At 34.7% G+C, this 26,938-nt stretch overlaps 1 protein-coding gene across 1 annotated transcript in view; it reads left to right on the top strand.

The window, feature by feature from the left end:
* Positions 1-26,938, top strand: part of LOC129219878 (uncharacterized) — a 430,493-nt gene that overhangs the window by 353,680 nt on the left and 49,875 nt on the right. The window lies entirely within an intron of this gene.

Below are 26,938 nucleotides of genomic sequence, written 5' to 3'. Positions count from 1 at the left end.
GAATAAATTTTAAATACTGCATGAACTTTCCCTAAATGCATGTTTTTTACTTCCTTTTACAAAAAAGGAAGTATTGTATTCGAAGAAAATATTTTCACTCAAAAATCGACCTTAATTTCCATTTTGCTTAACCCCGAATGAATGTTTTTTATTTTCGACTCGACCCCCCACGGATAAGTGCCTAAGAACGTATCGACACGCGAAATATCCATTTTGACGATTCCCGAGTTAATTACGACGAGTTTTCTCATGAGATCTGTATGTGCGGATGTGCGGATGTATGTCGCATGACTCAAGAACGGTATGTCCTAGAAAGTTGAAATTTAGTACGTAGACTCCTAGTAGGGTCTAGTTGTGCACCCCCCGTTTGGTAGCGTTCGGGTCTTCGTCCCTTTCTTAGACCCCCCGGGTCTAAAGGGGTCTTTTGTCCCTTTTTGGGGGGAAATCATTGTTAATTTCGATGTAAACTAAAGTGGTGTTACAATTTGGCTGACACTTGGAGATATCTCGCCATGTTTAGTCGCCAACTTGGCGACACATTTGGTGATTTATTTATTATTTTTTAAAAATCTGGATTCAACTTGGCTGTTTTCTAGTTTTAATGTTGTTTAATTCTGTACTTCATTCTTCTTTTTTTCCAATAATATTACATCTGGACATTTCGTCTTTCTAAAATGATCATGTATTAGTAATAACCTATAAATTTCAAAGACTAATAATTTTTTTCAAATTCTTTTATATTTTAGTAATAACAAAAGATAATCTTTACTTATTATACACTTCTATAACGTTTAGAATTTCAAAACTGTTCGAGCTAAAAAAAATCACGTTTTATGTGCAGTACTACGTACTGCGTGTACCTAAAAAATGTATAGGTCATTTTTTTCAAAGCCGAAATAAAAATTGCGATTTTTCAAAGAAGTTTATTACTTACTTATGTTCATCTATGTCTGTTATATTACTATCTATTCGGCAAACTCGCTGCTTTTTGTTGTGTTTTACCCTGTAACTTCTGCGTTTATTGATCTTTGGAAAACTTTTTAGTGACGAAAATTTTAGTTCCTTTTTATTTCTAAGGAAATTATCCGGTGAAAAGCTAAATTTTTCAGCTGAAATATATTTTCAACAAGAGAGTTTTCTTCCCGAAACAGTTTCGTTATGATTCAAAGTCTTACATTCCAACCTTTTGAACACAATTTGTTTTCACAAAACTATTGACACTGGAAAAACATCCCTCTTTCAACTGACCGTTATATGCGGTAACGAGTAGTTCATCCCAGCTAGAAAATGTGTGCACTTTTTTTGCAAAAAAGGGCACATTGTGCATACTTTGTGCATAAAAAGTGCACAATTTTTGAACACTTCAAGAAATATACACTTTTTGTGCAAATTTTGCGCACAAAAAGTGAATAACTTTTGAATACTTCAAGAAGTATCCACTTTTTGTGCAAATTTTGCGCACAAAAAGTGAATAACTTTTGAATACTGTAAGAAGGAAAAGGTGCTTCTAGTACCCAGCGTTTGCTCTTTCATACTTCTATCTCAAAGCCCGATCTTGTCATTCTCAGATCTTACACATTTAATAAACTTCTCTGGTGAAAAGAATCCTTGTTGCTTTCCTATTTGCATAAACGAAGTCAATGAAACTTCTGATCCTGGTATATTTAAAACTTTTCATTCGAGCACTAGATCTTGTCTTCGTTTCTTGTTGGCTGTACCTTTCCGAAGAACTGACAGATAGTCAAAGTGGACAGACGTTATATCTAAACCTTCTTTCTGCTTCCTAAAGAGAATGACGCAAACTGTTTCCGGTGCCCATCAATGTCAAAGAAGTTATTCTTCTTTATTTATTGCAAGAAAATTGCTTTGAGTTTCGTTTCAGCAAGGCGGTTCTTTCCTTTCGACAGCGTCAATCTTGTGGCTGTTCTGGCTAGAACAAAATAAACACTGATGGAAAACAGATTGTCGTCGGCCAGGAATGTATCTGACAGCCTTTGATGCGACTCAAAGAAGTTATCAAAATGATAAACTGCGTATCAGTGCAAAATTCTGACTTAGAAGATAAATGGTGGATGTATATTTTGCGTAAAGTTTACAAAATGGATTGTTGGAGTTTTTCGAATTTGATCAAAAACAATATGGAAAAATCATAACTTTAAACACAAACGTGCACAATACAGTAAAATTTATCTATAACGATACTGTTGGGGCCTAAAAACATATTGTTATAGACAGGTTATCGTTGTAAACAGTTTGATTATTATATTCAGTAAGTTACACCCATCAGCCAGGGCTAAGGCAGAAATACGTGAAATCCACCGCCAGCTCAGTCATTTCCAGCCGAGGACTGCAGTTTCGTGCTTATTAGCACTCATCAGCCCGGCATAGGAAAGTGACTGAGCTGGAGATGGAGAAACCTCTTAAGGAAGCCAAGAGTGCCAAACAAACTGGTAGCTAATATAGAATTAGCTTAGACCAGAAGAGTGACCGAAACAATGGTTCGGTTCGACTCGAACATTGAAGGCAAGGCATGGTATATTCAGTAAGCTGGAAATGACTGAGCTGGCGGTGTATTTCACGTATTTCTGCCTTAGCCCTGGCTGATGGGTTGGTAACTTACTGAATATACCATGCCTTGCCTTCAATGTTCAAGTCGAACCGAACCATTGTTTCGGTCACTCGTCTGGTTTAAGCTAATTCTATGTTAGCTACCAGTTTGTTTGGCACTCTTGGCTTCCTTAAGAGGTTTTTCCATCTCCAGCTCAGTCACTTTCTTATGCCGGGCTGATGAGTGCTAATAAGCACGAAACTGCAGTCCTCGGTTGGAAATGACTGAGCCGGTGGTGTATTTCAGGTAGTTTGATTATTGCTGACATTTTTCTGTGACCAATATCGCTCTATAGACAGGTTTATTGTTAGAGACAGTACTATGATACACAGATTTCACTGTACCTACAGTTTCGATTTACTTATTTGAGTGTTAACGCAGACTTTTGTTACTGAGGAAAAATTTAATAAAAATTATTTTATATTATCATAATAATTTAGCCAAATTAATGAATCGTTTGCCTAGGTTAATACGCTAATTAATTTGGGTATCAAAGCCCATTAATCTAATGATATAGGATTTTTTTTAATGTCCGGTTGGTATTAATTTCAAAATTTTTATCAATAATCGTGATATTCGAATTGACATTAAGCTCATTAAAAACAATTACTTACTGGAATGTATAGTGGAAAAACAAATTCATTTGAGAATAAAATCACCATTAAATTCGATTTCACGTTTTGTTACTAGAAAAATCATTGCAATCAACCAAAAAAAATCTCGAAAGTTCTTTCGGCGAGTAAATTTCATTTTTTCGACCCCACCATCTCCCATCGCCTTTTTTTTTTTTTTTTTTTTTTTTTTTATCAATCTCAATTAGATTTTAACATATCTCTACAATCGCCATTTCTTTTTTTCCCTCTCCCTGTCACTTTCCCCTCCTTCCCCAGGGGTAGGTAGCTACGGCCAAATTGATTTTTCCAAAATTTTCTCAATCAGAGCCGTTCGTTATTCCGTCCTTGCTACTTCCCCGAGCTGCGGTTTCGAGGCGATGATGAAGTAATATCTCATCTTCTGTCTTCGCCGACAAGAGGAAGAGGGTGGGAGTGTTTCTTCAAAAGACCTATCTGAAGCTTGCGGCTTGTGTGATGTTTGTTGAGGTAGCAGCTATTGAATTACTGGATGCCTCGCAGGATGGGTTTTTTTTTTTTCGTCAATTTTTTTATAAAGATCCAAGATACAGGAAATTTTTTCGTGAAAGCAATGTTTGAACTAGTCCGTCCCCTCCAGATTTTCACCTCATGGAATTTGTTGATTTAGTCATTAGATACATTTTATTTGGAAGAATTCAAAAGGTTTGTTATATTCTTCTCCAAAGAGTTTATTCTCAATTATGAAACTTGAATACGCCATCTGGTGGCGATTTGAGCAATTAGGAGAAGAGGTAAAGCATTTCAATTTTGAGCGGTAGCAGATAGATATCTGATCGGACAGGCAGGGGTGTGCTCCGAAATTTTGGGACCCTTCACAAATAACTTTTACGGGCTAACTCCATAACGTTTACCCCTACGTCCCAACATATATTTCACAACATTCACCCCTCATTTTAAAAATCTCGCCACCCCTTCAGGCTCGAGCCCGGGCCAACATGTGTTCTCGTTCCCCCCCCCCCCCTAGACTTTGTTTTACTTCTTTCAACAGTCACTGACTTCAGCGCATCATTTCGTTTATTCGAATTGCGAATACAAAATGTAACGAAAGTAGCATTATATCATTTTCAATTAGCGCTAATTAACTATGGTTGGTTAGATACCTTTATTTTGTGAGAATAAGTTATGGTGTGATACTAATTTCTGGGCAAAGGAGTTGGCTTCGAACGCTTTAAAATTCTATTTTCTAAAACAAATCACTTTCCCAGACAGAACACCAAACCAAGTCAACAGAATCGAAGTCAGAGACATCAAACTCCAGGAGTCAGAGTCGGTCGTTTTCCTTCCTACTCCGCATCTATGATAAGAGTTTAAGAGATCCTTTTTTCGCACAAAACTTATGCGTTGACAATGCGAATTTAAAAGAAGACTTGTGATACGAAAACCGCAATGGTTTATTGATTTTTTTTATTTAGTTTTCGTCGATACAAGCCAAGAGACAAAATGCACTCATTATAAAGATATTCCAATATATGGTACCTGAATTGAAGTGATACTTATTCCTTATTTGCACTAAAATACGAGTAAACAGTAATGACAACTGACAGAGGGCGAATCCAACTTCTGGTTTTGGTGAGGGTGATTTTCGAAATGGGAGTGGGTCATAAGTGTCATTTTTTTTGGCACAAACAGGAGGCTGGTGCTTTTTTTTTTTGAAAGGTAAGTCATAAAAACGCAGTTTAAGGCTATTCTTGGTCACATTGAGGGTGTGGGTCATGATCTACCAGCGCCCTTCCGGGATCGCTCCTGCAACTGACAACAAGAAAGTGTGTTCCCCTGAAACGGCGGCACACCCCAAAACAGAAACTTGTGGTACCACGTTTTATCAGATCTTTCTGAATTGTGAAGCCCTTTCCTGGACGTTTTAGTTCCTGTCATGGTTTCCCCAATTCTATAAAAAGTCACGAACATCGAAAAAGTCAGGGAGGAATTTCTGACCTTAAAAATAACCCTGACATTGAAATTTTAAAATGATACGAATTGAGAGATTCTACTATTTTACTATCATATGCATTCCACACCTTTGCATTTTAAGCATTATACTGCCGTCGGAAGGTAAACGGCAGTACGTGCGGAAAAGAGTTTTCGAGATATTTGAAGAAAGGCATTTTGGATTCAATTAGGAAATGTTGAAATTAGACTTTTTTTTTTTTTCAAACGTTTTTCAACGGGAACCAAATAAGCAAGCTTGTACAAGAAAGCTAACATACATAAGATTACAAAAATGAAAAAAATTGCAGTTACTGCCTTATACCTGCTCACGGCAGAATAAAAGGCACTAACTTTTAATGTCTCAAACAACTTTTTTACTTCTTGAAACTTTTCTAACAGTTTTGAAAATGGCCTCTTTCTTAAAGTTGTTCAGTAATAATAGAGGTAAAAAACGTGAAAAGATCCGCCAGCATCAATTCCGAAATTTTCATCACTTACTTTATAAACAATTCACATTTTAACCATTTGCCCTCTCCTGTCGCCAGCTCTCTAAAGTGCTTCGCGAAAGAAGTGAAAATTTTGAGTTAAACCAATTTTCCCTCACAGAGGCTAAAAAATGGCCACATCTTTACTACACTGTTATTAATTAAAACCTTAATGATAGAGCAGCGGCAATTCAAAAATTACTGCCCCAAAATTTTTGACGAGACCTCCATAAAGTTAATTAAGAAAATGGCACTAAGTGTTTCTGACATTCGTTTACCTGAACTTTTCTCCAAACAGCTATTAATCACAACCGCGGCAATTATGAGCGCGAAAAAGAGGGGACAAATCAGTTAGAGCGCCCGGCCGTTTATTGGCAGTTATTTTAAACGGGTCCACTGGCAGCGTGCCGACTTTTGTTCCTTTTTGTAGAAAAATCGCTGCTGACGATCATTATTTTAGAAAAGTGAGTGCTAAATTTCGAGATTTACTCCCCATTTCGTACGGATGAAAAAATCGCGATGTTAATCTGATATTACAGGCATTTCTCGATGGTTGGGTATTACCTTTTCTCTGAAAAAAAGAACGACACCTCTAATTTTAGTTTCTGATCTCTCATTTTCCAACCGATACCAGTTTATAGACAGGTTAAACAATAAATCTACTCAAGATTTTAGTTAAAAAACCCCATTGCATATACAGTTTTATTTATTTATTTTATCTTTTGTTTAGGGGCGCTAATTTCTGTGACTCGTTTTCCTTACTTGTGAAGTTTATGAAACTAATTATAGGACTAAGTTAAAGGAATGTATACGGATCAAATTTTTGTTAAGCTTATCTTGCCCCATACATCTACTTTTGAGGTTTACTTACTTATTTTTTAGTCTTTTATTATACTTGGCACTTTTATTATACTTGGCGTGATTGTCACGGAGAAATCTGAGGCCTGGTTTTGCTTATATCTCTGCAACTAGACCACTTAGAGACTTCGGGATTTCACTAAATGATTTGCTTAATCTTAAGGTACAAGTTAGCGCTGAAAAATTAAAATTCTAAAATAAAATTATTATTTCAGTGAGGATAGAAAACTGCAAATTTCATGTGATTTCCCTATTAAACGTTTAAATATAAAACCCATTGTTACAAATTTTGTTGCCTTGCAACAGTAATGTTAAAAGCAATCATAATGAAAATTTTGAATCAAGGCTTCTCTGAAGCAAGCATAAATCCTGGAGAGGAACAAGGATTAAATTTTAGTGCCAAATGCTTAAACTTTTAGACACGTATATATAAGTATTTTCCCTTTTAGTATCGAGCATTTATATGAAAAAATAAGGTGACGTTTCTCGACGGTGAAATTATTCTATTTCTGAAATGCATTTACACTAAAAAGAATAAAATAACCGATTTTTTTTTCTTTCTTTTTTTTTTAATACCAAGCACTTTTCAAAATGCACCCAAAAGGACAAAATAACTTTTCTGGGTCAGAAAGGACAGTGTAAGAGTTCCTGTATAGTTTTCGAAAATTCCAAGAAAATAACACCACAAACGAAGAAAAGTGCGGTTCTAGTCATTTCAAACCAAACTTTCCCAATAAGAAAAATATGCATGTTATCATATGCATCAAAGTTATGATTGAAAGCTAAATAATGATAAAAAATTCTCTTCGTGACTTTAGCCGCACTTTTCTTCGTTTGTGGTGTCATTTTCTTGGAATTTTCAAAAACTACAGGAATTCTTAAATTGTCATTCTGACCCAGAAAAGTTATTTTGTCACTTTGAGTGCTTTATGAAAAGTGCTTGGTATTTTTTTTTTTTAAATTCTGTTATTTAACAATTAAGGTAATATCTTTACTTCGGGAAGAAACTTTGATATAATGAGTGCAATAAAAATCAGATAACGAAAATTGGAGAATTTTTGATGCAGAACAACGTTCCGTCTTAAAGTTATTGCCAAGAGTAAAACTGAAATTAGCTGCTATTACATTGTCATTAATTTAGAACACAACACATTTTCCAATTTTGAAGTTAAAAAACGTGATAGTACTCAGATACGCACGTAAGAAGCCTACTTCTAAAAATTCTATTATCTTTCTTGAATTTTAGATGTAAGCATTTAATTACATACCCAACATTGCCAAAAAAATATTATCAAATTATAAATAACTTACTGAACTTTTGGTGCTTCAACAATGAAATATTGCCGCCACGCATGCTATAGCTCGAGTTTCATTGCTGGTGACGTCAGAGCGTGACTCGATCAGTCATTTTGGCTATTATATATATGTATGCGGATATCGATGCCAATTTTCATATATCAACTTTTTTTTTAGTACAGTTACCCCACCCCGTCAAGTATCTCTTAAATTGGGTCGAAGTAACTTTAGCCAAGTGCGAAATACCTTTGTTCTGCGGTGTTACTAATCAACGCAGGAAAATAGTTTTACAGAGATTGAAATCTTGGCATTATATTGAGGTCTATGGCAATCTTTCCAAATATCAGCAAGAGTACCAAATTGAGATCGGATTCATCGTCTCTATTTTGGCACAAACTTAACGATAACTCTCAAACCGGTGGGAATATGACTAAAAATCTATTGCATCATTTTACTCCATTTTGTTCCTTCCGTTTACTGTTCAAAATTTACTTTTATCGCGTCAAATGTTTTACTCATTGGAGAAAAAACGAGCTTATGTGTGCATCACATGACTTCCTTTTACTCCAATTTAATGTCATTTTCTCATTATTGGCAGTTTTAATGTGATTCAATAGTTTACTCTCTAAATATCACCAACAGTGACCAAATTAAAACCACATTTAAAAACTAAAAAATAAAAAAAAATCGCCAAATTTGTCACCAAGTTGACGACAAAACTTGGCGACCAAAAGACTAGCGATATATCGCCAAGTGTCCGCCAAATTATAACACCACTTGAGTTTACATCGAAATTAACAATGATTTCCTCTCAAAAAGGGGCAAAAGACCCCCTTTGGAGCATCCGAATGCAACCAAAAAGGGAGGTGCACAACTAGACCTCACTAGGAGTCTACGTACCAAATTTCAACTTTCTAGGACATACCGTTCTTGAGTTATGCGACATACGTACGCATATACGCACATTCATACATACGTACATACAGACGTCACGAGAAAACTTGTTGTTGTTGTTTTTTTTTTTTTTTTTTCGGGAATCCTCAAAATGGTTATTTCGCGTGTCTATTCCTTCGTAGGCACTTATCCATGGGGGTTCGAGTCGAAAAAAAAAGCTCAACATTCATTCGGGGGTGAGCAAAATGGATATTAAGGGCGATTTTTGAGTGAAAATTTTTTCGCGAATACAATACTTCCTTTTTTGTAAAAGGAAGTAAAAAGCATTAAAAACGCTGATTTTTCATAACTAGCGAAGAATTCAGACTGAGGGAAAAAATTCAGTAATAGCAAAAGCACAAGTAACCGAGAGAAATATTTCTCTTTTCTCTATATATATAAAAATGGAGTTTGGTAAATTTGTTCCCTAAGATCTCAGAAACTACCCGGCATTTTTGGCTGAAACTTTCACCGTTTGTTCAGTTTGGTACTGGGAAGGTTTATAGACCAGTTCGAAAAAAATCCGATTGATAGTTCCCTTTTTATTCCAATTTTAGTCCCAATTTTCGCATAAATGCCCCAATATGGGGGTGGAAAAAAACGTGCACATATTAACATTATATGTCCATCGAAAGCGCCAATTTTTCTGCTGAAGATAGCATCTGTTCGAAATTTCTAAGTTGTATAAAAACGAGTTATGAGCTTTTTTTGTTCCCTGTTCGAAGGCTTTCATCAACCCAAGTCATTATTTAGTGTGTCATCTCAACTCCCAAGAATTGTTGTATTGTTGAATATTTTTGCGTTTCGTCTGACTTTTTGAGGCTTTTCTCAAGTCAAATCTTAAAGTAACGTTTTTCCATAAGATTGGCTAAAAATAAATGGATTTGGCTGATCATTTTACTTTTAAACGGAACTTATGTAATTAATGGTTTATTATTATTATTTATGCTGATTGGACACTTGCTCGCCAGAATTTTTTCAGAAAGATTTCAGTAGCTGATGCATTTGGCAGTTTTTTCCACTGTCGCTGTTTTTAAGCCCAAAGACTACACTGTAAAAAAAATCCGGAAACGTTTCTGAGTATATCGAGTACCTGCGGTTCATGAAATTTTCAAAAACGTTTCTGAGTATTTCGGAATTCTCTTTCTGTAATATCCAGAAACGTGTCTGAGTATTTCGGAATCCTCTTTCCGTAATTTCCAGAAATGTTTCTGAGTATCCTGTGCAGCTGTGGTTCATGAAAGTCTCGAAAACGTTTCCGAGTATTTCGGAATTCTCCAAACAATTTTCAAAAAAGTTTCCGAGAATTTCGGAATCTTTTTTCCGTGATTTTTTCTAAAATATAATTTTTTACTACAGTATTGCATACCATATCAGTTTCAATTCTTTCATATCTAAGAGCAATAAAACAAGCAATTTTAGAATCATTCGTAGATTTTTTTTTCTGAATTTCTAATGACAAATAGCATGGTTAACAGCATATCATATGCAGTTATAAATTTTTGAAAATTTATGAAATAATATAGTAACTTCATTCCTAATCACAAAATCGTTTGGGGAGGGGAGGGGAGGGGGGTACTTTCTCAAAAGTGGGATTGTTTGTTCAACAATCTTAAACTTCAGTTTTTCTCTCAATATTTTCAAGACAAAATTATCAACATATTGTATTTTTAATGCAGAACTTAAAAACATATCTTGTAAAAGATATTTCCAAAATCAAAAGTAAGTAGTTTGTGGCCATGACAAACCTTTCTTCTATATCTATGTATATCTTTCTTATGAATGCTTAGTGCTTACTCCTTATCGTAACTACTAAGTTTTGGTCTCTTCTTGACATTTCAAATTTGCGTACTGCAACTAGCATATTGCTGCGATTTACTGCCTTGGAGGAATAAAAATAATTACCATCATACAATATGCCAGACTATATTGTAGGTAATTGCCCATGCATAATTCCCTGATACCATGATTCTAAAATTTTGCCGAGACAGATATTTTTGCGATTAATTTTTATGTATTTTTTCTGAAAGAGTAAATGAGGAACTCCATCAACAGGTGAGTTTAAAAAAACGGTGGGTAATATAGATTTTTCTTCGTTCATATAGTATTGAGAAAACAAACTAGGACGCTGAATGGGGTGGTTTCCAAAATTTTAAAAGTATTTTTTTTTCTGAAAGAGCATGCTTAAAAACATAGGATCTGAACATTTTTTAAATAATTTGTTTAATATTAAAAAAAAAATGCTTAAATCGATGCGTTTTCATTGCTTGCGCTTCTGCCGATGACATCACAAATGATGAAATGCCATTCTGTGTTGCCATTCACAGAGCAAAATATTTAGTTCACATCTTTACTCACGTGTATTGGCAACGATATGCTTGCCAGTAGCGCGCAATTTTAATTCGCTTCTTAATTATCATAACGTGGAAACTCGGTAGAAAGATGCGCCAAAGAGCATCATTTGTGACGTCATCGAGACCACGCCTTGTTTGAAAAAATCGGACATTTAAAAATATAATTAAAAATTAAGCATTGGGAAAATGAAAGTATTTTCTGGGTCCATGTTATTTTTTTTTTTTTTTTTTGCTTATTCTATCAATTTTAGTGACAAAAAGTACTACTTTTGACTGAAAGAAACGACCCGTTGTGTTTGCACAGCAAACTACCAATATTCAGTACAGTTTCGTAGTGACATTCGAAACTCACACTTAGTCAGTATGTAGGATCGATTATTTATAAGAATCTTCCGTCACCAGATAATCGACTTGGGGTGCAATTAGTGCCCATTAAGTCGTCAGTTGTACAAACCCAATAAACACCATTTTAGGCATCTAACAAAAGCTCCCTATAAATATTAATTTAGTGGCAGAATAGCGATAAATTTCATCGAAGCACAATCGGATTAGGGGTAACTGTTCCTTAAATAGAATTTATAAGCATGGGCATTTATTACAATGTTAGATGAAACTATCTTGGGGTTTAATGCTTATTATACTTCAAATTGAATGCCAGAATGTAGTAGTTTTTTTTTTGTTATAATTAAATGCTTTATTCATTTTTCTGTGCAGAAATTTATTTCCAGTCGAAATCAAATTGTATGTCAGTTATTCGTGAGACAGTTAAGTTAAAATTATAGAGCTTTCTCTACTGGTAGATTCCACGAAAAACGACCATTTTTTCCCGCACGTGACACCTCATATATTTCGTTTAAAAATTACTTTAAAGTGGTAATGAACAAATTTTTGTTGCTTAATAGATTACCTAAGCAAAAAATTTCTTCATTATCTTTTACAGTTATTAATTTTTAATGAAATATATAAACCGTCACGTGTGGTACAAAGTGGCTACTTTTTCATGGAATTGTCCGACAGTTCATTCTGATGTATAGTTTTGATTTTCTTCTAATTAGTTCTATCTACAGATTTTATTTAATTGTATCAATTAACACTTTTTTCTTCGATTATTCAACTTATTCTGAGACTTGCAGTTTCTGAAATTAATTGTAGTTCAATAGCGTTATAAAACGTTTTTACGGTAATATCTGGTAATGTTCTCATTATTGTAACGGTCTTTAATGTTGATCAGTAAAACGCAATGGAAAAGCGTTTAAAAGGCTGATTTTTGACTCTATTTACTTATTTTTTTTAATCGGAATGTAAGTACCCTTCTGGTCAGGGGCGGATCCAGAAATTTTTGTAAGAGGGGTCAAGTTTCAATGACCAACATTATCCCTCCTTAGTAAAAAAAAGTATCAGTTAAGCAGGGATGCCGACAAAGGGGATGGCGCAAACCCTCACGCTACGGAGACCCCTCCTCTCCCCCGATGAGATCAAAATCCTTTCACATTATCCCCCTCACTAAATTTTTCAATGGCGCAACCTGCGCCATGGATCAAATTTTCATCGAAATTTTTAATTTCTGCAGGCAAATTTGCTGGTTATGTTACCGTAAGTTTGAATATATGATATTACAGCTATAAAAGGGTTAGAAAAAGCACGCGACATGTGGTTTGGTGGAAGAGTACTCTGAAAAACGTTAAGCTCATTAGAGATGATTGTTCTTTTGAAAATGAACAAAGAATTTAAAATAGCGATAGCCCCAGTCAATCCCTTGAATTATAACGCGCTGAAAAGAAATACCTTACAGAACCAAACAAAGCAAGGTTTACATTGATTCTATGTGTATTTACTATTTTTAGGTAAATAATAATAGTTTTGAAATTATTGTCACATGGGGGTCAGCTGACTCTTTGACCCTCCCCTGAATCCGCCCTTGCTTCTGGTTTGAAATTTTTGAGCAATCACGATTGCTTATTGTTCTCACTTGACTGTTTTGAATTCCTATCATTTTATTTTCCCACCAGCACCCTCTGCCAGCACCACCGCCGCGTCGACCGACTTCACGATGCTGCTCCTCTTGCGAAAACCGTCTCCAGGTTGCGTTCATATCCTACGCACACACGCATACACACACTCATGCCTGCGCACCCATACACACACTTATGCCTGCGCAGAGACACAAACACACACTCCTACACACACACACATACACATACTCATGCCTGCACACAAACACAAACGCCTACACACACACACGAACGCTTACACACACAAGTGCATACACACGCAGCACTGCATACACAACACGCACACACATGCATACATACACACCCACACACGCGCGCATTCATACACACACACGCTCGTGATTGCGAAAAACATAATTTGAATTCAAGATGCCAAAAATTCAAATTAATATAATTTTATGTACTTTGTCTCATTTTCATATTTTACTACAAAGCTCCCTCTGTGTTAATTAAATCATTAAGTGTTGTTATTTTAAATGGCATTTGGACACGGGTACATTTCAGATAAATTTGCTCAGTTCTCATTTGAGGAATAAAACAATTGGTACGTAGGGAAGATCCCATATCGCATGACCCATTTTTTCTCTCATCTCATTCGCGAATAGGGATCCAAAGCAGCTAAATCTGCCCACATTGTTGAAGGTTGGTAAGAGGACATATTAAACCACCCTTTAAAAATTTCTTTTCAGCAGTGCGACACCATTAGCTATGAACATGTTCCGACGAAAGACAGTGATTTGGAAGACGGTTTAAATAGAATGGGCACCATATTTCACTTCAGCATTTTTAGCACGCCTTAATTTCTAACACAAGAGGCAATTTGGAGTAATTGCAGTCAACCCCCGCCCCCCCCCCCCCCCCCATTCGTTTGGAGCTCCACCTCTTAAAACTCGTCAGCAGTTACTTTTGCCACTTTTCTAGTTAATTAGGTGTTGAGATTAATAGTCATTTAGAGGCGTTCAGGTGTAAGTGTTCCTTGGAAAACACTTAGGCAGGGAGAGGGGGAGGGTGCTCAATTAACTGTGCAGAGAAATCCGGCAGCATTTTTACACTCTCGAAAAATTCCGCCATTAAAATCTTAACAGAGAACATTTTGCCATTTTTTTTTATTAATCTCTTCCCCACCTCGTGATCTTTATTTGCTTGCTTAAATTCCGATATCATTTTTATTTTTGCTAAAACATCTTTTACACTTTACAGATGATTAATTTCCTGTAATACAAGCAATTTTCCCCTTCACTTATAATCGATAAATACCGATCCCCCCCCCCCCACCTCCCGTCAACTTTCTTCTAATGATATTAGAATAAAATTTCGCTCCAAATGCCAGGGAAAGTGTTTGGTTTATTTTATTCATCATCAGCACCGTGCATTCTTCACCAATGAAGAGCTTCGCCATTTCGTTCATTTAGTTGTTGAAGGTTTTTTTTTTTCTTCCCTATCGTTTGTCTTTTGTAGATTCAAAAATTACAGCTCCAGTTTTGTTTTTCGTAGTGACAGAAAAGTTTTGAAATTTCTTTATTTAATAGAATTTTGCCATTAACAAGCAGAGCAAAGGGGAAAAAATGATAAAAGGGAATTAAACGTAAACTTTCCATTAGAGTACGTAGAATACAAGATGATTCTTTATGGAATGTAAATAAAAGGATGAAGTTGATTACTTTTGTAAATGTAAAGAATTTATTTTTCTTTTTGACTTAAAGACATAGCAATAATTGTCCCTAATGCGATTGCAGGTATTTTTAAAAACTATAGTTTAAAGGTAGGAATAAAAAATACGTTATATCTGCTTTTCGAGTACAAGTTGCAACGTGCTGTTGAAAGAGAGGGAAACTACGTAAATGTTTGTCTATAGACTTCTCCTACTCCAAACAAAGTTATTGTTTCAATTTATGTATAAATATTACACATGAGAAATTCCTGGGGGTAATTTCTAATTTTACTGCATAAAATGTAAGAAATAGATAACTACACCTCCTTTGGAGGTTCGTTTGAATTCGGGACAATAATTTAAAAACAACAATTAAGTCTGCAGTATTCTGCAAATTTGTGCGATTTTACACATGGCAATAAATATTCTTTTACTTCTCGGCACAAAGGTTTTCTTTCTTACTTATTTCTTGCAAATGTTTCACAGTTTGATTTTCAACCACTTTATATACTAAAATCATTTAGGATTTTTTTTTTTTTTAATCAGTTAATTTTTGTAGAAATCGAACTTTTATTGTATTTTCTATTTTGTGTTAGCACTTGAAAAACATAACCTTTTCGGGAAAAATTAATATATATTTTGCGAAGTCAAACCAAAAGAAGAAGAAGGTCCTTCAAATCCTTAAGAAAAGGGGGAAAATAAAAAAGGGGCCGGTAAAATTCACTATTAAAACGATGAAGCATTTATTCTCTTATTTATTCTCGTTATCAAATTTATCTACTTTTTCAGCAAATAATCACCTTTGTTGCAATTCATCGTATTTTCCTATTTAAATCAAAGATATTGTAAAATTAATATCGTGAAATGAACAATGGCGCTATTGAATACGCACTTTAACTCGATGAAAACATACGAAGATAAAAGATTCATTTCTGTAAAGGATCAGTTTTGTTGTTTAACCAATTTACCACAAAATTTCAATATAATGATATCGCATTTCTCTTTAAAAGAAATAAAACTTAAAGTGTTGCACATATTTGTTCAGTACAATGAAATTCAGTAATTCTAATATTTTTTTCCTATCTACCTCCAATCAGATTTTTTTTTTATTAGAAATGATTGAATATACGTTTGAGAACTGAAAAAAAAGACTAGATTCTTTATAAATCATGACTTTTTTTCAAGTAAAAAATTTCAAACGCTGAAATTTAATTAAAAACAAGCAATGCGACCATATTTTTCAGAGATACAGAAATGGAGAAGAAGTCAATAAGTCATGTGGTACCACGAAAAAGCTCTTTTCATTTAAACAAAAAAAAAAGTAATTAAATCCACGGAATGAAAAGAAAATCTCGAGTACCATCCAAACTGAATCACGAGATTTAATATAATCATTGTGTAAAGAAAATGCAAGAAATGTTAACTAAAAGGCTTATTCAGGCCTTCGAACGAAATCATTCCGCTACGGATTGACGTCATAACTACTACCTCAGACCACATCCGCATGGAAATTCCACAAAAGAAGACGATTTGAGGAAGGAGTTATGACGTCAATCCGAAGCGGAATGCTACCGATATTGGCTGGAATAGCGCCCTAAATCTAAAATAGCGTTACGTTCTACGAATGCAATATGACTTCGGTTTAATAAATTTACACACGACGTCATTCCAACACAGGTGAAGCTTTCTAAAATGACAAGCTAGGAATCACAAGCTACACACACGTACACACATATGGCATGTTGTTTGTTCCAACAGTGAAATCGTAAATTTAAAACCCTAAAACCAGTTCACCACCATAGTTGGGGAAGTAACATCCCATTAAAAGGTCTTGCGACGAGAAGTTTTTTCATAAAACATTATGTTTGCTTTTTCATTTATATTTTATATAAAGGGATATGGGTCTTGCTTCATTTTTAATCCCGCAGAAGTTACTGTAATTATTTAAAACTATAAGAAAGTATTAAACAATGGATCAGATTCTTAAATTTCCCAAATAAAAAAAATACAACAGTAACACAGCTAAAAAAAAGGAAAGGAAAGTTTCAATTTAATTTCTTATTAGCGAAAAAAAAAATGAAAAGAAAATGAGTTTATATTGAGTTTGCTAACAAAGCATACAATTTTGCTTAATCCATGAGCTTTAATGCCCAAGAAATCATTATTGCTTCTCTCAAAATGCACTTTTGTTCATTAAGAACACCAAAACTTTCCAAAATAAAGATTTCGAGTTAATCAGTTTCTCAAGTAATTCCATCTAAACATTGGGATTTCCCTTCATTTGATTCAGTTACTTGCATAGAGTTAAATTTATCGGTGCTTCTCCTCAAAAGAAAAACATTGAACTGAAGTGAAGAAGATGAGCAATATAAAAAGAACGGGTTTTTAGCAAGAGAAAGTTTCAAACATTAAGGGAAATCCGTCTTGGCCGTTAAGCGCTTTAAATAGGTTCGATATTTTTTTTCTTGCAAAAAAACTAAGAATATTCTGGATTCAATGTCACGGAAGTTTTTACATAATCTCCTGAACCCAGTAACAATTCGGTGCGGAAGCACCCCCGGAAAATGGAAGCAATCTAAATGTTCTAATGGCGTGCTGAAGTTCGTTGGAGCAAAGGAGAGAAAATGGCTTTTAAGAATGGTCTGGAATTTTAATATTACTTTAGATTTTCCTTTGAAGAAGCTTGAAAATGATCCCTAAAAGTTATTTTTAGATCGTAAGGAGTGGTCTATTTTCACAAGAACTTAAAAGTTGAAATTAAGTTGAATTCAGTCTAAAGGAACAATTACCTTATAGAGGGTGTTCCGTTTTAACCTGCAAGACCTTTATTTTCGCAACCATTAGTCCTAGATGTGCACTTCTAATTGAAAAAATGTTCAAAATCAGATGCAGAGTTAAGGTATTGAAAGTTTGAAGCAAAAATAAAAATAAATCCAAAAATAAAAAAATAACTTTTATACGGGCCCTAAGTCCTCTAACTTATATTTAGGGAAATAATCTCCATTGAAAATTAATTCCAGAACAAAAAGTTTGAAATTAGTACGACCAATATTCACCGAGACATGAAACGCAGCGTTTTGTGATTTACACCACTTTTCACTCGCCGTCGATAACACCTTTTTGGGGGAAATATAGCTGTTAACAAGTGTTTAAAATTACATGTGTGCAGAGAGTGATTTTTCAAATTGTTCGAGATTTTTTAGTGTGTTTTTGCGTTATGGCATAACATTTGCATTTATTTTTGAATAGCAATGAAAAATATACATAAATATCTTATTAACGACCTGTCAAAGGGCGATAAGTTCCAATGTCATCTTCTGTATGGTCCCTTAAAACTTTGAAGTGGAATATCTCCTTGAGTTTTGGTCGCACAAATGTCAAATAAGTTCTGTGTCAGTAGTAGTTTTCAATGGATATTATTTCTTTAACTATTAGTTAGGGGACCTACAGCCCGCATAAAAAGTTAACTTATGTATTTTTTGACTTATTTTTACTATCACATCAAACTTTCAATTTTTTAACTCTGCATCTGATTTTGAACATTTTTGCAATTTTAAGTATACATATAGGACTAACAGTTGCGAAAATAAAGGTCTTGCAGGTTAAAACGGAACACCCTGTATATTGGGTTATTCTTAGAAAAATTCCTAATACAAATATGCAAGTGTCCTATGTATTGTGACGCACATTTACACGTATATACATAGCATTGATTCAAACGAACTACTAGCAAATCTAAAAATTCGTCTCTGAAGTCATCAACATTTCCGTAAAGCAAATATAAACTAAAAATATGCCTTGATTTAATTAGTATTGTTTTTTGACTCCCTCAACAAACCTCACATTTCTCCTTCTTTAATACAAGAAATTACCAATGCATTTTTAAAGAAATTTCTTTTGCATTTATTTATTTTATATTTTATAATAAAGTGGAAAGTTTATTTATTATCTCTTATATAATTAAAAACTGAGCGTACCTGAGTATCTATCTATGTATGTTCAAGCTTCTTCTCCCGAACGACAGTGAACTGACCATCGAACCAGGTATCGATGGATTCGTAATCTTCCCGTCTTCATGTTTGGCTATTTAACATAATAATCCAATAATAATTAGCGGAGATATCAATTAAAAACTATTAATTACGACACTTGGATTTCCACATAAAAGCCCTAATTTTCGAAGGCTTTCCTCCATTCAAATTATTATTCAGTGCTTCATCTCAACTTTCCGCAGCAATGCTTTTATTAAAATGTATAGCGGTGAAGAAAATCATTGAGATGAAAGATCTGTTGCCATTTTTTTTCTCGAATATGAACAGATAAAATTCTTGTTTTTGTTTTGAGGCTTTTCCTGTAATCAGGGGATTTAAAATGTTTACTTTTTGGGGATTTTTCCGCAATCTGCCGCAAAATTTCACTGACTTTTTTTTATTTGTTTGTTTTGGTTTAAGCCTGAGTTTTGAACTCGCGTCACTTGACATAACTTTTATTTTCGAGGTGGACCGTGCAAAGTCGAGCGATGCAGCTAGTAATTATTTTAATTTATGAACTGAATATTTTGGTGCAAGATAAAAAAAGGCTCTACCCTTTAAAAAAAATCTCAAAGCCACAGAAAACCATTTTAAATTTATTTATTTTTTTTTTTAGATTTTTTCTTCATATTTATTATTGAGCTAGATTTTGCTGCTATTAAACGAATTTCATAAAATATAATGGTACTTAAATCAGTGGCAAAACAGCCAATGGGGGGTCAAAGCCTACTAAGTCCATCTCAGTTTACGAAACCGAAGGATCCAGGGTGCATGATCAGATATTTCGGTTTAGTGGGCAACGGGACGCAAAAAGAGCGCTTACTACTCATTTTATGGCCCCACTAAAGGGGAAAAAATGTTGGACCTCTAGGTTGTCCAACCATGGCTACCTGTGAGATCGTAGGTAGCCATGGTCCAACTAGGATTTCCAATCCCGAAATCTCGATCCCGAATCCCGCGGGATCCGCAAGATATTTAGCGGGATTGATCCCGCGGGATTTTGCTCTTAATGCGGCGGGATTCTTTTTTCCATTCAAGTGTTTTCCAGCTTTTGCCGCACATAAAACGATTATTTCCACAAGCATCATCTGAAGTTTTAAACTTCTTCCTCGTATATCTGTAAAAAGAGCAAGTAAAACTGTGTGTCGCATATGACCAACAACGGGCTTACCATTTCAGAACGCAATAAAAGTAGAGTATAATTTTCTGAGAATGAATTCGTATTCTCATTCGAGGTTTCAATTTTCTTACGTTCAGCAGTTGAGAAAATGCGTAAAACTTATACGCATTTTCAAAAACCATTACTAAAATTTAAAGTCCAGTAAATTACGCTTAAAAAAATGGGGAGAGTGTATTACATGTTCTAAAACCCGCTGAGTAGCTTGAATGCAATGTTGGAGCACTTTTGACTTCTGAACGCTTTAGTAACCTCAAAACCTAAGAGTTACAAAAAGTGCACCCCAAAGAAAAAAGCAATGAAAAATCTGTATTTATGTATTCGACACGACTTTAAAAGCGGTGACAAAAACTTGTATGAAACACAGAATAACCCTAATGACAGTGCAGTAAGTTAAGCTGCTCATGTTTTTGAATACCTCTTTAAAGTGAGCGATAAAATTAGCGAAGTTATCCAAACACTTTTACTGAGACTGCGACTTGGTGAAATGGTGAAATCAAGCACCCCTTGACCCTTGCTGTAATGAATCAAATTCACTGATACAGCGAACAACGTTATTGAAGAAACAAAGGTATTATCAATGCAAGTTGAATGGGATACAGCAGAACACATATCTAACAGACATCGGTTTTGCCCGAAATTTACAGTTCTTGAGCAAAAACCCAGCATAAGAAAAAAAAAATATTTCAGAAGGTGATGAAGTCAATTTGGATCTTTTTCTAACAGTCCACTATTATTTAATTTCAGTAAAACGAATCGCAGTGGAGCTACAGCAAGTGTTTTCATCAAGCGCATTATTTTAAGAGTAAAAATATTTTACCATCCCATACGAGCGGCACACTTTTGCTCACCAAACGATAATTGCTAATTAGGATCTGACTTTGCAGTGTTTTACAATTGCTGTATGGAATTCAAGAAAACTACTAATATAAGTAATAATAGCAGTCCTTCCTAAAAAGCACAACTTTTTCTTGTCATAAAAATTTTTTGAAGAATAAAGTCAATACCGCGAGATCCCGGGATCCCACGGGATTGGCAATTTACAATCCCGAAATCCCACGGGATTGGAAACTCAGTCCAACTCAGCGGTCTGCAGTGCGAAAGTGCGAATCCCTACTTCTAAGCAACCGAGTTTCAAATAATGTTACCAGGGAGTAATAAATTGTAACGAATTAAAGTTGCCCCGTTCCTGCTCCAAATACAATTTTGGTTTTTAATAATAGTCTAGATAACGTTCAGTTCCAATAAAGAAAACAATACGAGTCTTATGATAAATAACAGTTTTGTTTTTGAATAATAACACAACATTTCTAACGTTTTCTTCACTTTCCATGAAACGACGTCTATTACAACTCCTTCCGTTTAATATCTTAAGGAATATTGGTTAGAGATGTATCGTTCTTGCACAGAATGAAAGATAAATATTTTTCTTCATACGCAGCACAAAACCGACAAAATATGGAGCTGTCCACTTCTTACAACGATTTCTTCAATTCCAAACTAAACGACATGCAGGAGAAAGACAGACTATATGTAAACAAAGAATTGCGCCATTTGGCAATCTCAATCACAATCTTGGCGTAGACAAGAATAAATTGGTGCGAAGCAACCAATAATACCCCTTTAACAGCATTTTCATCCACATTCTCTTATGTTTTTTAACGATATAACGTAAAACCCCTCCTAACGGACACCCCTCAAGTGCGAACATTTTTTTAATTCCCCGATTCCAATGCAAATAACGTTATTAAACCCCTGTCCTGCGGATACCCCTCTATTGAGGACAAAAAAAATTTGTCCCGTTAGTGTCCGCATTAGAGGAGTTTTATTGTATTTCAGTGTAAAATTCAAGAGGATAAACATATATTTGGTTCGATGTTATAATCTTAATAGCTATTTTTAAGATAAAAGAAATTCTTTATACAGGAATCTTACTTCTGTACCCAGTGCAGCGCGAATCCTAGTTTCATCCAGGGTTGGCAAAAACCCGGGTTTTTTTTTAAAAGCCCATGGAACCAGGGGTTTTTTGGGTTTTTTTAAATAAAACCCAAAAAAACCCAACTAAAGCTGGGTTTTTTAAAAGAAATGTGGGTTTTTTTGTCTTTTTTTATTGAAAATGTAGGGTACTTGTAGCATATTGTAGCGAAGTATATGAACAAAGCACAAGGATTGTCTTGGGGTAAAAAAAGCTGGAAAACTAGTTAAAATTCAGCGTTTTCTGAAGAAGAGTATGAAAGACGACGCAACCCAAGAATGGTGAAGTTTCAGATTTTTTAGTTTTCATGATTACCAACAGTTAAGGCAAAATTACTTCTTGAGTGATAAAATCCATTGTTCGTTTTTAATTACTACTTTTTGCATTTTACTTCATTGTATTTCATTTTTTATGCAAAACTACTGTAGAACCTCAAGTAGTTTAAATCCCTATTTACTGAATTCCAGCTTAATCAAGACATTTCTTTGAATTTTATGTTGCCTGTTTTTCTATTTCTGTGTACAGATTAAGAAATATTAAACTTTTTTGTAAGATAATGAAAATACTGTACATCCTATTCTGTTTTCTGTCCGACCATTTGTAAAACCTGTTAATTTCTAAAAAAAATATAACTTGTTAATTCGAAATTTGTGACGTGTCGAGTTGCAGAAAATAATTCACATGAAAGCCTTTTAGCTAGAGTAGTTTCCTCTGTACAATCTACAAATATTGAGAAAACCAGACGTGACAGGACTTAGTCAAGATAATTTGAGTTATTTATTGACCAGTTAAAGATAAAAGTTAAATATATATTTTTTAAATCTTTGAAGTATTTTTAATGCCGTTAAGAGTTAAGAAATACTATTAAAGTTCAAAATTCATTTTTCTGTCCATTTCTGTGGTGAAGAACAAATAAAATAGAAGTTTAAATTGCAAAAGTATTTAAATTAATTACTTTTTTAAAAACTTCTCAAAAAATTTTAAAAAAAAACCCAAAAGTGGGCTAAATAATGGGTTTTTTTAATGGGTTTTTTCAAAAAAACCCATTGGGTCCAACCCAATTGGGTCCAATCCGGCCAACCCTGGTTTCATCCCATCCCTTCTATTATAATCCAAAAACTCCCCCTCGCCTAGTGGCGAAGATTCACCATAAAATTCGAATGAGAAAACTGTAAAACCAATCTAGTGAAGAGAGATACCTTCTCCCGAATAATCACCGAAATGAAAGAGCCCTGCAGAAGATTGGCAAGGTCATAAAAGATTCTCGTCACGCATGTAGTGCATCAGGTTAATTATAGGAGACCAGGTCGTGTTGACATTGGTCGAGTGGAGGGTTGGAGAGTTTTTTAAGGCATTGGCCCGGGACACAGGAAAATCCTCAAGGGCTCACTTTCAGCGGGAAAAATGGGCTTTACATCCACTTAGAACTTTTTTTTTCTAAACTTCCGTTGATGTTTGATCCTCCACTTTCCCCTTTCCAATTTTTTACCTCGTCTTTCTTCCTTTAGGAGGTTCTTTGGTGCTCAACGACTTTTAAACTTTTTTTTCCCTTCCCTCTCAAGTGAAGAAAGTGGTATTGTATTCTTAACCTTTTCTTTCTAAAATTTTAAAAGACCTTTTACTATTTCTTCTTTTTTGGGGAGTCATATTTCACTTTTCTTTTTTTGCCCTAAGGATGAGATCATGCTTTGGGCATGACTGGAATTTGAGAAATATTTTAAGTCTAGTAAAAACTTGAAGCACCTATATTTCAATATTTTGGATCTAACAGGATATCTGTCCGTGTTAGTTTATTTTTTAAGTACCAAATGTAATAAACATCGTTACTTCACTGCATTCTGATGTGGATTTATGCACTAGAAAAAAGTATCGTCACAAAACATAATGCTTGTTATCTCACTATCATTTGCTTCTCTAAGAGAATAATCATTCCAATTATTTGTTGACTTCGCTCTCTCAACATATATGATACTAGCATTCCCGTAACCGGCATTGCTTGGGTAATGGAATTAGAAGGGGTTAACAGTGCTTGGTGCACCTAGTTTCAAAAATCCCCTATAATAATTACTTATTACCTATAATTTTTCTAATTTTGAGAGGATCCCGGAGCCCCTGGACTCCTTATATATATGCCCTTGTCTTGAACCGATCTTTAACTGTTATTAACGATCCTTTTAAAGCATTGATTATCTTTGCAAACACAGGCCAGCCACATTTTATTGTTATACCTATGTTTAAGCAAGAAGTTCTTTGTATACAACATTTTTAGTTTTTTTTTTCTGGTGCTAAAATTATTAAGCTGCTTGATAAACTGACTTTGGAGCAAGCTACATACAATTGGCCGTGCGAAAAAAAGTCTTCTCCATAATCGATCCCTGCTACTTTTAATGTCTGTCCTAGTGACTTATTAACGGTTATTGCAAAGCAAACTTTTACAGGAAATTGAACTCTTCTAAATTCAAAAGGCTAGTCCGCCTGTGATGATGTTTTTAAAAACTTCGGTTCTAGTTTTGAAAAAATGAAAGCAAAAGACAGAAACATTATTATGTGACTTGAGAAAAGTCTCGAAGAATTACATGAGAAACAAAAACGATATCAAACTTAAAATTCGCTATCGACCAAAAGTTGAGATGAAGTACTGAATAATGATTTGAATGGAGGAAAGCCTCAAAAAATAAGGGATTTAAATTTCAATGACAGGTTTTAATTTCACAGAAATTAAGGGGTTTTAATTAATTTCTTCTGAACTAATTGATATTTCGAAAAATCCTTTCTTAGTGGATACTTTCGTAATCATGCCTGCCAAATTTCAAGTCTGAGGCTTTAGCGGTATTGGCTGTGCATTGAGATATATATATATATATATATATATATATATATATATATATATATATATATATATATATATATATATATATGTGTGTTATATGTTATCTCAGGACATTGATTTTTATATATTAAGATTTAGTTCACATGGATTTTCTCGGACTTTTGTTGCGAAAAATAAGGAATAGCTTCATGTCGTAGAGCGCATTTCTTCGATTTCAATGACCTTTCATTAGATATTTCAATTTTTGGCACCTTTAAGCAAGTGTTTGGAGTCGGAGAGAAATTGACCGACTCTGAGTCCGACTATCGGAATTTTAGAGCCTCAGACCCCCATGCTCAGATAGACTTCGTGACTGCAACTTCGACTCCGCAACTCTGCTTTTAAGAACATCACACTATTATCACCACTTTTTTTCTCATTTGGTACCTTATAAAAAACCTGTCTTTTCATGTGTGTGTGTGTGTGAGTGTGTGACAGAGAGAGAGAAAGTAAATTGGTGCTCATCATCGGATCATTTGAATGTATTTTTTTTTCTATTATGAAAACAAAGTATTTTTTCGAGCAATCACGATTGCTTATTGCTTTCATTTAACTGTTTTGATGTGCTATGATTTTATTTTCCCGCCAGCACCCTCTGCAGCATCACCGTCGACCGGCTCCTCACGATGCTGCTCCTCTAGCAAAAGCCATCTCCGGGTTGCGTCAATATCCTACACTTATACGCATACATACACGCACGTACAAACAAACATATACACACACATACATACACAAACACATACACACACACGCATACATACAGACACCTACACATACACCCAACTACCCACACACTCAAACATGCACACAGACGCAAATACATATGCCTACACACACATACACACTCGTGATTGCGAAAAACATAGTTTGAATTCCAGATGTCAAAATTCAAATTATTATTATTTATTTTTTTTTTTTTCATGTTTACATATCTCAATTTTTCTTCCTTTTTGTTCTAGTCAATGCAGGAAGCTTATTTGGAGGAATAAGATTTTCACGTATTTACATACTGAGTCCGTCAGAAAACTATAGACACTTTTAATTAACGAAAAGTGTGTTTATATTACATTAAAATCGGATCACACCTGTTGCTTTAGTTTAGCACATGGTTACTTTAGATGTTTAAAATGTTGACCGCTAGTGGCTAGATACCTAACGTAACGACGAGAGATTGCCGAATCAATAACGCGCTACCCGCTCGTTGTTTGTTATTGTGTCTAGCCACTAACCGTCAACATTTTGAACATTTTAATAGTCATGTGCTAAACTAAAGGTTGTACAACATGTGCAATCAGAGTTGCGTGACGTGTGTGTGTGTGATCGAGAGACAGAAAGAGTCTACATCGCCTGCTGTGCCAGAATTTCTGTTAAAAACATCACTATCTGATCCACCTTTTTCTTTTTGACCTCACACATTTTCTGCTCAAAAATTTCCCCAACAAGTCATTGAATATTAATGAACAATCAATCATGCCCCTCACATGTTCAACATTTCCCAAATATTTTCATTTCTTAGAGGAATTTCAGTGGCAACCTTACTGCTTGATACACCCTATATTTGCAATAGAAAGTGAATGCGTATCGAAAAATATTCCACCACCTAGTCTTCCTCTATTAGATTTGATTGTGAGCACTGACTCACACCATGAGGGTGTCATTAGATACCCTGGTCACGTGGGAGGGATGTGAATTAATATCCGATGGTGGCTAAAGAAAAGGGGGTTTTTCCCCTTCCCAAACTTCCGGAGGGGTGTTCTTATTCAGAATTCCGACAGAAATCGAATGCAGGTTTTGGTGGAAGAATTCGAGGTGTTACTCTTGTTCCAATTGAAGGAATCAATATTGAAATGGAAATTAGATAATAATTGGTTCACAATATAGTCTAAGTTGTCCTACCCTCATCAAGTTTCTAACAAGTTGCATATAAAAAAGCAGATAAAAATATTAAACACAATGGTATAGGGTTGTATAATAGGGTGGTTCGAAAAAATCGATTTCTTTATTTCAGAATCGCGTTACCTCTCTAAAGTTGTAGTTTTTTAATCCTCAATTGGGGAAAAAAAATCTAAGTGGACATCTTCAGTTCGCGCATGAAGCTGAAAGTTCG

Source organism: Uloborus diversus, chromosome 1 (assembly GCF_026930045.1).
Source record: "Uloborus diversus isolate 005 chromosome 1, Udiv.v.3.1, whole genome shotgun sequence".
Taxonomy (NCBI): domain Eukaryota; kingdom Metazoa; phylum Arthropoda; class Arachnida; order Araneae; family Uloboridae; genus Uloborus; species Uloborus diversus.
This window is presented reverse-complemented; position numbering and strand designations above follow the sequence as displayed.